Below are 14,197 nucleotides of genomic sequence, written 5' to 3' on the forward strand. Positions count from 1 at the left end.
ATTTTTCATGTAAAATTATACTTTTGTGCAAACTCAAATCCAGGAAAAAAATAACTTTGAATTGAAAAAATAAACAATATCACGAGGTTAGTTTGTACTCATTTACTATGAAAAACACATAGCATATTGCCCAAATATCAAGAGACATGCCATACAAGTATCAGTATATGAAAGCATGTGAGTACATTGGAGATTTTTGTACTTATTACAAAATTTGGAAGTAGGGAATATTTGCTAAGAAATGGACATAGTAACCTGAAAAAGTATTTTCACTGTAAAAGAGATATTAAAGATTAAAATTAATTTTTAGCTTCTCTCTCTTTCTCCTTCCCTCTTACCTCCCTCAATCCCTCCCTTTCTTTCTCTCTCTCTCTCCTGCCAGTCTAGTGTTAGAAGCATAGTGACATGTTGTTGTTACATGCCATCAAGTCAGCTTTGACTCATAGTGACCCCATGTGCAACAGAACAAAACACTGCCCTGTCCTGCTCCATCCTTAAAATTGTTGCTATGTTTGAGCCCATTGTTGAAGCCACTGTGTCAATCCATCTTGTTGGGGGTCTTCCTCTTTTTCCATGACCCTCTACCAAGCATGATTTCCTTCTCTAGGGAGTGGTCCTTCCTGATAACATGTCCAAAGTATGTAAGACAAACTCCTCTCACCATCCTCGCTTCTAAGGTGCATTCTGACTGTATTTCTTCTAAGACAGTTTTGTTCATTCTTCTGGCCCATTCCCATTGCTATTGAGTCAATTCCAATGCACATTGACCCTATAGGACAGAGTAGAATTGCCCCATAGGGTTTCTAAGGAGCGGCTGGTGGATTCAAACTGCCAAGCTTTTTGGTTAGCAGCCAACGCTCGTAATCACTGTGCCACCAGGGCTCCGTTCTTCTGGAAGTCCATGGTACAATCAGTATTCCTTGCCAACACCATAATTGAAAGACATCAGCTCTTCAGTCTTCCTTGTTCCTTGTCCAGCTTTCACTGGACAAAATATATTACTACTGACAACATAGGGACATTTAAAAGTAGCACAGCAGTCTGTTCCTCAACATTGTTAGTAAGCTTAAATGCACTGTATTTTTTTAGATCAAATGGTTTTACCTTTTAAAACATTGTTGAAACTGAAAGAGCTTGTATTGAGCTCTTGTGGCTCACTAAAGTTTTTGGTATAAAAGTGATAGCAGCAATTGCTGGAGGGTAGCCACTGGGAATAGGAATAGAAACCTAAACAACACTACTTGATTTAAACTCTTAAAAAATGGTTTTGTAAGTTATCAAAAATATTTTAAAGCAGCTGGGGATATATTTTTATAGGTACCAAATCCTGTGCAAGAGAATCAGCTTAATCACGATCCAGAGGGAGGGGGAATACAGAGAAAGAACCATTGCCAAAGGCACAAAGGAGAGTAGCTTCTGGACATCTCACCTTGCTATTAGCAGAGGGAAACAGAAAATGGATGGTGACACAGTGATTTTCATCATAGACCCACACAGATACAGCAAAGTATGCAATTTAAAAAGATTCAGGCCCTTAAATAATCATCCCTGATTAATACTGCTTCATGCAGCTAGTTTGTCTGATATCCTATCACTTGAGTCCGCTATCCCCAGTCAACTCTATCTGTGAGCTTCAGATTAAGCAGTGAAGAAAAGAAAGCGTCCACTGTCATAAATAATAAAGTAGGGAGTTGATTCTTTGAGCTTGATTCCTGGATTCCACCTCCTGGTACTTGGACTTAATGAGGATTCATTATAGCCAGTCTGCCCATGTGGACTTTTAATTTATTTTGATTTGGCAAGTGAAATAGACTGTGAGCCTTATGAAGTCCAGGCTTTTGTCTTTCTTCTTCTCAGCTCTATCCCTAGCACAGATGTGACATAGAGTGCTTGCTCAGTACATGATTGATGCGTGCCTAAATTCTGGATCTCTGGTATGCCTTTTAGCCACTAGGTTATTTTTAATTTTTATTTGTCTGTAACTTGTATGAAAGGTATACAATAGCATCAAGTTGAATCCTTTTTCAAAAACAATTTTCTTTGATCTTTCAAGTAAATTTAAATATAAATGAAGCACTATTTTAGAAAAGAGAAGGCATTTTAAAATTGTACTGTGTACCTTAGTAATGAGTACTTTCTTCTAAAGAGTGATTTGAATCAAGTGATATTTGTAAAAAAAAAAAAAAAATTAAAAAGTCAGAAGGGAAAAAGTTCTGTTTTTTGTGTTATGAAGGATGAATGTGTGAGTGCAGGGGAAAAATGAGGAAGTGTGTGTGTGCGCGTGTGCACACGAATACAGTTTAATTAATTTAAAAAAAAAAAAAAACTGACTCCATTACAGCCCAACACATTCAAAGGCATAATTCTGTATAATGGGTGTTTACAGAAAATTAAAAAGTTGATGGTAACATTCTCATAGTTTTTGAATTTCAAGCAAATTTCTCAAACAACTTTTGAATGTTCCAGCTATGAACATTAACTGTTATCTTTCTTGGCCTATTGAAAATAAACTAACTCAATATAAAATATCTAAATTGGGGGGTACATTTTATTTCCTTTCTTAATGGTTGGTTTAACACAAGTAGTTAATTCATCAGTAAGATTGAAAGCAATTTTCCATTGCATATGTTTTGGGAATAATAAATGAGAAAAATAAAACCAAGAACATGTAAATATCTTAAGTTGGGCCAGCATAGAGTTAATATTCATTAAATATTATCATTAAGCATTATTATTATAGTCTATATTATTGCAATAACTTTTCTAGAAGGTAACACGTAATAGAACGGTCTCGTTTAGACTCTAGAAACAATATTTTTACAAGAATTTAAGGGTTTTCATGGAAAACAAAGCAGATAGGCTCTCTGGCCCCAGTGAACCACACCGGCCCTGGAAAGTGAAATTGACTCACTTCCCCATCTCTTACTTCTGCATGTCTCTCTTTTGGTCAGTCCTTTCCCTTTGGACATGAACTTCTTTAGCTCCCTATAACATGGCAACAAATATGGTTTATTCATAAATATTAAGTTTATATTACTTGTTCGTTCTATGTCCCAATTTCAAGTTCTCAAATAAGAAACTCTGGCCCCATTTGGATAAAAAGTTTAGGCTTCGTTTAACAGCTATTGTGGCCTCCTGCTTTGAGTGTTTGTGGGGGTGTCCCTGGGTTGCACAAATGATTAATGGCTTGGCTGTCATTGGTGGTTTGAACCTACCCAGAGGCACCTTGGAAGAAAGGCCTAGAAATCATTCTGAAAGGTTACAGCCTTAAAAATCCTGTGAAGTGCAGTTCTACTCTGCACGCGTGGGGTTGCCATGAGTCAGAATAGACTCAACAGAATTTTTTGTTTTGTTTTGTTTTGGTTCCACGGGTGAGATAGGCAGACTCCCATAAAGTACTCAAAGGCAAATGCCCTTCTACATTTGTAAAATAAAGACTGAAAACTAATGAGCTGCAAATATTCCGTCCTTCAAAATCTTTTTCTAGCCAAACACTGTACATTGTCATAGAAAAGTGTGATATTTATACATTTTTAAATTAATAATGAAGACATTTAAGAACAAAATTGAAATGAATATAACAATACAGTACCAATGTCATTTTGTCCCAATGACAGTAAGTCTTCTTTTCTTTCTTAATTCAATGTGTTTGTGTATTTCTATAATCTACTGGGAAACCATGGGGGTGTAGTGGTTAAGTGCTATGGCTACTAGCCAGAAGGTCGTTAGTTCAAATCCACCAGGTACTCCTTGGAAACTCTTTGAGGCAGTTCTACTGTGTCCTATAGGGTCACTATGAGTTGGAACCGACTCTACAGCAACGGGTTATGATCTACTGGCCAAGTCTCAAGACTTGATTTCAGATTATGAATGTGCCTTTGTCATCATCATTTATATCAGAGTATGGCAGTAAGTTGTTCTTTTTCTTTTTTCTGTCTCTATGAAAATGGAACATTTTATTTTTCCTATTAATTGCCCTATTAGTTTTGTTATTTTGAATTCACAGCTCATTTTTGCTCTCTTTCTTTCATTCGGCTCATGCAACAAAGTGACGGAAGAGAAATGAATCACATTTTTGCATCTGAAATATGATTAATCCTGCTATTTTCCCCAAGTCATTAAATACTCATTCATAAATTGGATTTTAAGGAAAAAATGAACAGCTCCTTAGAGTTTTTAATAAACCATATATTCTTCAAAATTTTAAAAAATCTCACTTGAAAACCGTATAATCACACAGAAAAGGTGAACATATCAAATATATGAGCACTGGTAGTAGACAACAAAATTAAGCATTGCCTATTCAAAATGATTAAACTGCCATTATTATAAAAAAAGTGAGATTTATAAAAAAGAAAAACTCTCAAATTTTCTTTATAGCTAAGACCTAGAGGGATAACATATATTATACATGGCAAAGAAATTAGAAGAGGACAAAGTAAACAGAAGTTACTGACCAGGTGATCATAAGTTGATGTAAAAGCAAGAAAACACACACACAAAAAAGGTTCAAATTCAATTTCAAAATCTGTTAAGTACATAAGATCTGCTGAGTGTGATAGATTGGATGAGGGTTTCTCAACCTCAGCACTGTGGATATTTTGAGATATAAAATTTTGTGCCACGGGTGACTGTCCTGTTTTGTTTATTGTAGGATGGTTAGCAACATTCCAGGTCTCTACTCATTAGATGCCAATAGTAATTCACTCATGTATTTAGACCAAAAATATATTTAGACATTTCTAAACGCCTTCTACAGATAGGATCATCCCATTTGGAACTACTGCTCCATATTAATTCCTAGACTAACCTCAGATGGTAAGCAAGCCTCAAATGTATTTAATATAAAACTGTGAAATTAACGTGTTAGGATTTGCAGAAAATAGGCAGGAGGTACAAGCCTTCAAAAAACATTATCGAGACAAAAAATACCCAGATGACACCAAAAGAGAAGGTGGAGGAAAGGAGTGTGTTGTCTCATTAGGGGGAGAGCAATTAGGAGTATATAACAAGGTGTATATAAATGTTGGTATGAGAGACTGACTTGATTTGTGAACTTTCACTTAAAGCACAATAAAAATAATAATAAAAAAAAAAGAGTTAGCAAAAAAAAAACCCAGATGTAAATTTATCATATAACTTTGAAGAACATCACAGTAAAAATTATCAAAATTTATATGAAAGTTTCCTCTAGCATATATGGAAAACTTCTGAAAAAAACTTGTAAATAAACCTTGAAAAAGAGGAACAATGATTTTTCCATTCATTAAATTAACCTGACAAGTATTCCCAGAAAGCGAATGCAAACTAGCCACACATTTTCTGCATTATCATCAATTTAGAAGGAGAAAATGACAAAATATACTTTAATTATATCAATTAACCACAAATTGAATGATGAGCTTTGCTTGAAACCATTTGTTTTCTACTTTATAAAGAGGGCAGTGGTTAAACAATAATTGTTATAATGACATGAGAACCATGAAGTAGAGCTTGTTTATAATTACAACTCTGGACTTTAGAAAGTTTAATCGTTAAAAAAATTGTATGTCCAGAGATTTCATGTCTGTGGACAAGCTTGGTTTGCTTTTAATTTCAAACTCCTTATTTGTGTTGCTTTTTTTTTTAATCTGAAGCAGACTAATTCTGACTCTACTTGGTAAAGAAGACACGCCACATTATTTAATACAATGTCTTGGAAGCACTGCCTTACCAATAAACACAAATAACCAACAGGGATTGAAGATTTTACTGGATTCAGATATCTGGTCTTCAAATAAACACTTTTTGTTTTTCCTTCTATGGGAATAAATATTTCTTAAAAAGGAAGACACAGGCCTAGTTTATTTGTCCATGAAATAGAAATAGTTATGGTGGCGTTAATATTATTGAGCAAAAAAACAAGAAAAACTGGAACTGCTTGTTTTATATATGATATTCATCAGCGAGGGAACAATTTTGAGAAAAGCTGTTAAAAAGGCAAGCTGTTTCTTTAACTGAAAAAATTAAGAGTCTGGAGAAACACAAAGAAATTTTCAAAAAAGCTTATATTCTATGCACTGATGTCTTTTTCCTTTATGAAACTCATATGCAACTGTGAAATTCTAAGTATATTTTTCTTTGGTAATGATATTTCACTACATATAAGTCTTTTGTTGAAACTACTGACATAATTCAAAATTAATTATGACATGAAGAATTAATCAACAAATGAAAAGAGTGTTCAATATGTTCAATATATTGTTCTAGTTAACCTATAACTAACGACAGGAGAATACAGCTTGGGGGACCTTTGCTTGTCCTAGAACAAAAAGTATCAGTCAATTTTTTATATTGTTCCTCTTGTTAGGTGCCAAAAAGGTGCTATAAGTCAGTTCCAACTTATAGCAGCCCCCCATGCACACAGAACTAAACACAGCCCAATCCTGTGCCATCCTCACAATCATTGCTATGTTTGAGTTCCTTGTTACAGCCACTGTATCAATCCACCTCATTGAGAGTCTTCCTCTTTTTCACTGTCTACCAAGCATGACGTTCCTCTCTAGGGACTGGTCCCTCCTGATAACATATCTAAAGTACCTGAGATGAAGTCTCACCATCCTTGTTTCTGAGGATTATTCTGGGTGTACTTATTCCAAGACAGATATATTCCTTCTTCTGGAAGCACATGGTATATTCAATATTCTTCACCAACATCATAATTCAAAGGAATTAATTCTTCTTTGGTTTTCCTTACTCATTGTCAAACTTTCACATGCATATGAGGCAATTGAATATTCTACTACTTGGGTTGGGCACACTGTAGTCTGAAAGGTGACATCTTTGCTTTTTAAAACTTTAGAGGTCTTTTGTAGGAGTTTTTTCCATTGCATACGTTGTTTGATTTCTTGACTGCTGCTTCCATGGGCGTTGATTGTGGATTCAAGCAAAATGAAATTCTTAGCAACTTCAATGTTTTCTCCTTTTATCAGGATGTTGCTTATTGGTCAAGTTGTGAGGATTTTTGTGTTCTTTATATTAAGGTGTTACCCACTCTGAAGGCTACAGTCTGTTCTTCATCAAGAAGTGCTTCAAGCCCTCTTCACTTTCAGCAACCAAAATTGTGTCATTTACATATCACAGGTTGTTAATGAGTCTTCCTCCAATCCTGTTGTCCTGTTTTTCTACATATAGTCTAGCTTCTTGGATTATTTTCTCAGCATATAAACCGGATACCAAAACAAGCAAACGTACCCATTGTCATTCAGTCAATTCTGACTCGTAATGACCATATAGGTCAGAATAGAACTGCCTCATAAGATTTCCAAGGAGATGTTGGTGTACTTGAACTGCCCACCTTTTGATTAGCAAAAAAGCTGTTAAACACTGTGCCACCAGAGCTCTATAGATTCAGTAAGTACGGTACAAAGATAAAACCCTGACACACACGTTTCCTGATTTTTAAACCATGCAGTATCTGCATTTTTTGTTTGAACTACTGTTTCTTGGTTTGTGTACAAGTTCCCCACGAGCACAATTAAAAACCAAGAAAACAAACAAACCCGTTGTTGTCAAGTTGATTCTGACTTATAGCAACCCTACAGGACAGAGTATTCCTGGAATTCCCATTCTTAACAATGTTATCCATAATATGATTCACACACTCAACTGTGTTTGCGTAGTCAATAAAAAAACAGTTAAACATCTTTCTGGTATTTTTTGCTTTCAGCCAAGATCCATCTGACATCAGCAATGATATCCCTTATTCCATGTCTTCTTCTGAATCCAGCTTGAATTTCCAGCAGTCCCCTACTGATGTACTGCTGCAACAGCTTCTGAATGACCTTCAGAAAAAATTTATTGCATGAGATATTAAGGTTATTGTTCAATAATGTCTGTATTCTATAGATCACCTTTCTTAGAAATGGGCACAGATATGGATCTCTTCCAGTTGGTTGGCCAGGTAGCTGTCTTCCAAATTTCTTGGCATAGATTAGTGAGCACGTCCAAGGCTGCATTTTTTCCATTAGTATTACATCAATTCTGGGAGCCTTGTCTTTCTTTCTCTGATGCCTTCAGAGCAGGTTATACTTCTTCTGTCAATACCATTGGTTCTTGATCATATGATACCTCCTGGAATGTTCAGCCATCAACCAATTCTTTTGTTATAGTGACTCTGTGTGTTCCTTTCAACTTCTTTTAGTGCTTCCTGTATCATTCAATATTTGGCTTATAGAATCCTCCAAAATTGCAACTTGAGACTTGAATTTTTTTCTTCAGTTGTTTCACCTTGAGAATAGCTGTCCGAGTCCTTTCCTTTTGATTTTCTAACTCCAGGTCTTTGTACATTTCATTGTAATACTTTGTCTTCTCAAGACACCCTTTGAAATCTTCTATTCAGCTCTTTTACTGTCTCATTTCTTCCATTTGATTTAACTACTCTAAGTTAAAGAGAAAGTTCCAGACTGTCTTCTGACATCCATTTTGATCTTTTCTTTCATTCCTGTCTTTTTAATGACACTTTGTTTTCTTCTTGTATGATATCCTTGGTGTCATCACAAAACTCATCTGTTCTTCGGTCATTAGTGCTCAATGCATCAAATCCATTCTTGAGATGGTTTCCAAATTCAGGAGGGATATACTCAAATTTGTATTTTGGTTCTTGTGGATTTGCTTTTTCTTCAGCTTCAGCTTGAGATTGATGGGCTATTCTGTAATTGGTCCCTGGCCTTCCTCTGACTGCTACCTTTGAGCTAGTCCATCATCTTTTTCCACAGAGGTAGTCAATTTGACTCCTGTGTATTCCATCCAGTGAAATCCCCCTATCGTTCCTGTTTATGTTGCTGAAAAAAAGGTTTTGCTATGAATAAATCATTGATCTTGGAAAATTCTATTATGTGCCTCAGGCATTATTCCTATCACCATGGCCATATTTTCCACCTACTGATCCTTCTTCGTTTCCACCTTTTGCATTCCAATCACTAATATTTATCAATGCCTCTTGATTGCATGTTTTATCAATTTCAGACTGCAGAAGTTTATAAAAATCTTCAACTTCTTCAAGGTTGGCACTAGGGTTGGTGAATAAATTTGAATTATTGTTGTATTAACTGAACTTTTTTGTAGCCATTTGTACATTATTCTATCCTCGATAACATTGTACTTCAGGGTAGACTTCGAAATATTCTTTTTGATGATGAATGTGGTGTCATTTCTCTTCAATTTCTTCATTCTCGTCATAGTATACTATATGGTTGTGCAATTTAAAATGGCCAGTACTAGTTCACTTTATCTCACTAATGCCTGGATATTGATCTTCATGCATCCCATTTCATTTTTGATGGCTTCCAATTTTCCTTGCTTCATGTTTTGTACATTCCATTTTCCAATTGCTAATGGGTATTCGCAGATTTTTTTTTTTTCTGATTTTAATTCTGCCACATCAGCAAATGAAGGTCTCAAAAGTTTTATCCCATCCACATCATTAAGGTCAACTCTACTTTGGGGAGGCAGTCCTTTTCCAGCCATATTTTTAGTGACTTCCAACAAGAGGGGCTCATCTTCTGGTACTATGTTAGGCAATGTTCCACTGATATCCATAAAGTTTTCACTGGTCAATTTTTCAGAAGTAGACCACCAATTCCTTCTTCCTTGTCTGTTTCTATCTGGAAGCTCTGCTGAAAGCTGTCCACTATGGGTTACCCCGCTGGTATTTGAAATATTGGTGGCATAGCTACCAGCATCACAGCAACACAGAAGCCATCACAGCCCAACAAACTGACACACAAGTGATAGAAATTATTTATAGTTAGGAAGAAAGACATGTTCAGTTGACATTAAACCTGGGAGGGGTTCTTTTTCACCAAAAATTTAAGGACTATCAACCTTTCCCACATTTCTAGTACTACAAACATCAACCCTGTATATTTTAGATCAGACCTGAAAATGGTAAAGGAATATTCTGCAACAATATTCTGCAGTGGGCATTTTGAAAAGCATAAATTGAAAATTGTATCATGATCAAGAACTATGTCAAAAGAAAAGAGGAGTGTGTAGAGTTACCAAAATAAAATCCATACTTAAAAGATGAAAGAATGGCAATGCCGAAAGATAGATTTCTCTGTAAATAATGTATTTTTTGAAGTCCCTGGGTGAAACAAATGGTTAAGCACTAAACTACTAGCCAAAAGGTTGACATTTGGAACTCAATGAGAGGTGTCTCTGACGGCAGGCATGGCAATCTTCTTCAGAAAGATCATAGCCTTAAAAATCCTATGAAGGAGTCCTATTCTGCACACAAAGCTTGCCAGGAGTTGGAATCTACTCAATGACAACTAATAACAGCAACAAATGCATTTTTTTTAAAAAAAAAAAAAAGAAAAGAAATGTTTTATAAAAATGGGGGGGAAGAAGAAAGGAAAAAGAGCCTATATGTTTTTTGAAGTAACTATTCCATGTTAAAATATGGGGCTCACAAAAAAGTATTTTGACAACAAGTTATCTGGAGGCAGAATAAGACAATGAAGAGGACCAACCAGCTTAGAGACATTCCTTAAGATACATTTGACTAAAGCTTACAACTGAAATACAGTGTACTAATTTTAGGTTTGATATTTTTGATAAACCCACAGACATACAGATGCACACAATATTATTTACACACACACACATCCTTAAGGTAAAAATGTATGTTGTTCTATGGTGAGGATTTACTAACATTTGATGCATTCATTGTCTGAAAAAATTACTAAATGAATATTTGAACTGAGTACACAAGTTGGGGAACTTTGCGAAGGAGTTCTCATGCGGTAGCACAAAGATAACATAATGGCTACTCATGGCATAGGTTGGCCATCGCTTTCACTGAGTGGATGGCTGGCAAGAACACTTTGACAGAGGGAATAAATTTTCTATTCATAAGGAGAATAGATATTTTCCTGACACATACTAAGGATTTAGGAAATGTTAATTTTCCATGAACATGATGACTAGGTAGTGAGTTGGAGTGAAATCTGAGCCAGCAAGGTTCAGGCAGTGGTTACTCTTCTTGCCAAATTACTTGGACCCTGTTCCTGGCTTAGACCTTGTAACATTTGGTCTGTCCTTTCCTTTTTTCTTCATCTCCTGAAAATCTATGACTTCCCTACATACATTTCTCACAAAAGCTCTTTGTGATCACTCAGAAAGAACATTAATCACTCATTAAAATTAGAGCCTAAAGTCACTAATAATAATAATAATAACAACAACAAAAAGTGTTTCCTCCTTCTGCATTAGGGGAATTAGTCTTCATATAACATATTTGGATATTCAGCATGCTCTCTGACATAGAGAAGCCACTCTCATAGTAAGATGAGTAGACTTGCTCTTTTGAATGTAGCAAAAGAAAAAAAAAAGAATTCTGTATGAAAAGAAAATAGCTACTCACAATATACAGAAACATGAAGAAAACCATATTTTATCGTTAAATATAGATATCAAGAGGATAAATTGAAGAGAGAATAGGGAAACAGAGATGGTCAGGAGTCTATTACAATATTGCAGACTTTAGGTATTTGTGCCCCAAATTTGGCTAGTATCAATAGAAATACAAAGGAGAATTGGGTAGACTAAATTACAGTCTATGAGTACCCATTATGCACCAGACTGTGATGTCTGGATTTTCGTATTTATTTATTCTCCTATTTATTTTTCATTGTAATACTGCTAAGTAACTATTATTACCCTGGATACAAAGACAAAACAAGTTTCAAAAACATCAAGTAAAATGTAAAAAGTCATTAGTATATGTTAGAAACAGATTTTTTCTCTTCTCAAGATGGCTTCATCACAAAGATCATACTCTTTCTCTAAACCAGAGGTTAACAACATTTTCCTATAAACAGCTAGATAGTAAATCTTTTAGGCTTTGTGAACCATAAAGTCTCTGCGGCAACTCCACCGTCATTTTAGTGTGGAAGCAGCTCTAGATAATGTATAATCAAATGAGTGTGGCTGTGATTCAATAAAATATGATTTACAAAACAGTATGTGAGCCAGATTTGGCCCATGTACTATAGTTTTCTGATCCCTACTGCAAACCATAATACAGCACACTTGGAGTAAACACTGCCTATTCCCCTTCAGATTCCTTTCATCAGCCCATTACAATCATCTCCCAGCTAATTGGTCACAGCTTTACCCATCCCTAGAGAATTGCCCATAATTGACGAAAGACTTCAACCTTTAAATTTCAAACGCACTATGAATACCATTATGGCAAAATTATTGTAAAATTACTGAAAACAGGAACAGAAGGAAAATTTTAAAAGGTACATTATTATAAAGGACAGTTAATAAAATTAAAGGCTGACTTCTCGACAGAAATGATGAAAGTGAGAAGACAATAGAATAAACTGTTTTAATTATGAAAAGAAAATATATACCAACCTACCATTTTATACCCAGAGAAAACAACATTCGAAAAAGAAGGTAAAATAAGGAAGCATTAAGATAAAAACAAATCAAGATAATTAGTCACTGGGAAATCTTCGTCAAAAGAAATACTGAGAAGGTAGTGTCTTAACAAGGATGTGAAGAAATCAGGAAGAGAGCTATGTTTATATTTTACAAGAACACTCTAGAAACAGGGATGAGCCTGTGCAAAGGATGTGAGGTGAGTTCAAAATTTAATGTTGTTAGAATAAAGTAAGCAGGAAGCAGTTGAGAGAACTTTTACTTTTAAAGAAATTTATAGTTTAATTACAAAATGATAAGAGGCCACAATTTTGACAGAGACTGTGCTAATGTTTTCCATAACTGTTATTTTGTTTAAGAAACTTTAGGGAGAAAGACTAAAGTTTGCATTGTATGAGACAAAGAGTATGGGACAAAAATCCCTGAGTTCAAGACCAGCTTCTGTCACTTGTTAGATGTTATTTTAGGAAAAACTCGTAGTTTCTTTGTGCCTCAGTCTTCCAGTTGTAAAATAACAGTATCTACATCATAGGGTTCTTGTAAGAACTAAGTAAGTTAATAGATATAAAACAACTAGAGTTTGGCACATAACACTTGCAAAGAATGATGAGTTATGCCTATAGCATGCAGTAAGAAAAGTATTTTACTTTACTGAGCATGCATGTCAAGTACCTATCAATTGTTCTCCATAATATTGAATATCCACAGTGATAAGAGCCCAGAGAACAAATGATTGCACAGGTAGAGGAAAACTTGAGTAGACAGAATCCTGTAATATTTTGGAGGCCTTTTCTTCCTACCCTCTTCTCACAAATGTGAATTTTGAGGTCAGAATATTAATCCATTGATTGAATAGATTACTGCTTTCTTGAAAATGTTCAAATATTAATTTCAGAAACACTGTGATAAGGGTGTCTATAATTTTTTTTAACATATGAATCAATATTCTCTAGTACAACCAAAGAGATAGGAATCAATACATATTAGTTTAATGTCAAATGAGACATGCAGTTTTAAAAAATAGGAAATTGCCTTCTGAGTAGAAAATAAAATGATTTATTCTGAAAGTGAAAGATCCTTTCAGAGTCTAAGTTATCCCTGGGTAATTGTCTTAGGTGAATTTTCAAGTTGTACTCACAGCTTTGAGCTATTGGATTATTATTTACTGTTCTTGTTTTTTACATTTATATTATTCATCTACTAAGATATTTTGTTATATTCACATGAAGCAGCACTTTCTTTTTTAACAGCCTATCCTCATCTTATAAATTTGTTCAATTTGCTAAATTTTTATGTAGTGCATTAATTGGTTATATAACCCACATTTTCCTTTAAGATATTTTTCATTTCAAATATTTATATATTTTACCTTATCATTATAACAGGGAATAGAATGGAGCTTTTCACTAATTGTAACTAACATCTTTTAAAAAAAAAAAAGTTAAAGTTCTACTTGTTAATTGGCTCTATAATGAGTTTTCAACATTAGGGCCAGGTATCTTTCTCTAAAAATTACCAAGTTTTAAAATAAGGAACTAGAATATCACTAGCCACAAACTCAATACCCATTCTCTCTGTTTATATACAAAAGAGATGAAGAAGAAAAAGAGAAGATTAGTGCTAATTCTCTACTCTTACCCTGTTCCATTTATGTTTGGAAGTGGGTGCCCCTTATTCTATGTTGTTGTGTTGTCAGATTGCAAGGGCTGATCTGCCCTTGTGCCTAAGAACTAGAGATAAATGTCAAGTTGAAAAGTAGGTA

The sequence above is a fragment of the Elephas maximus genome, chromosome 5 (assembly GCF_024166365.1).
Source record: "Elephas maximus indicus isolate mEleMax1 chromosome 5, mEleMax1 primary haplotype, whole genome shotgun sequence".
Classification (NCBI taxonomy): Eukaryota; Metazoa; Chordata; class Mammalia; order Proboscidea; family Elephantidae; genus Elephas; species Elephas maximus.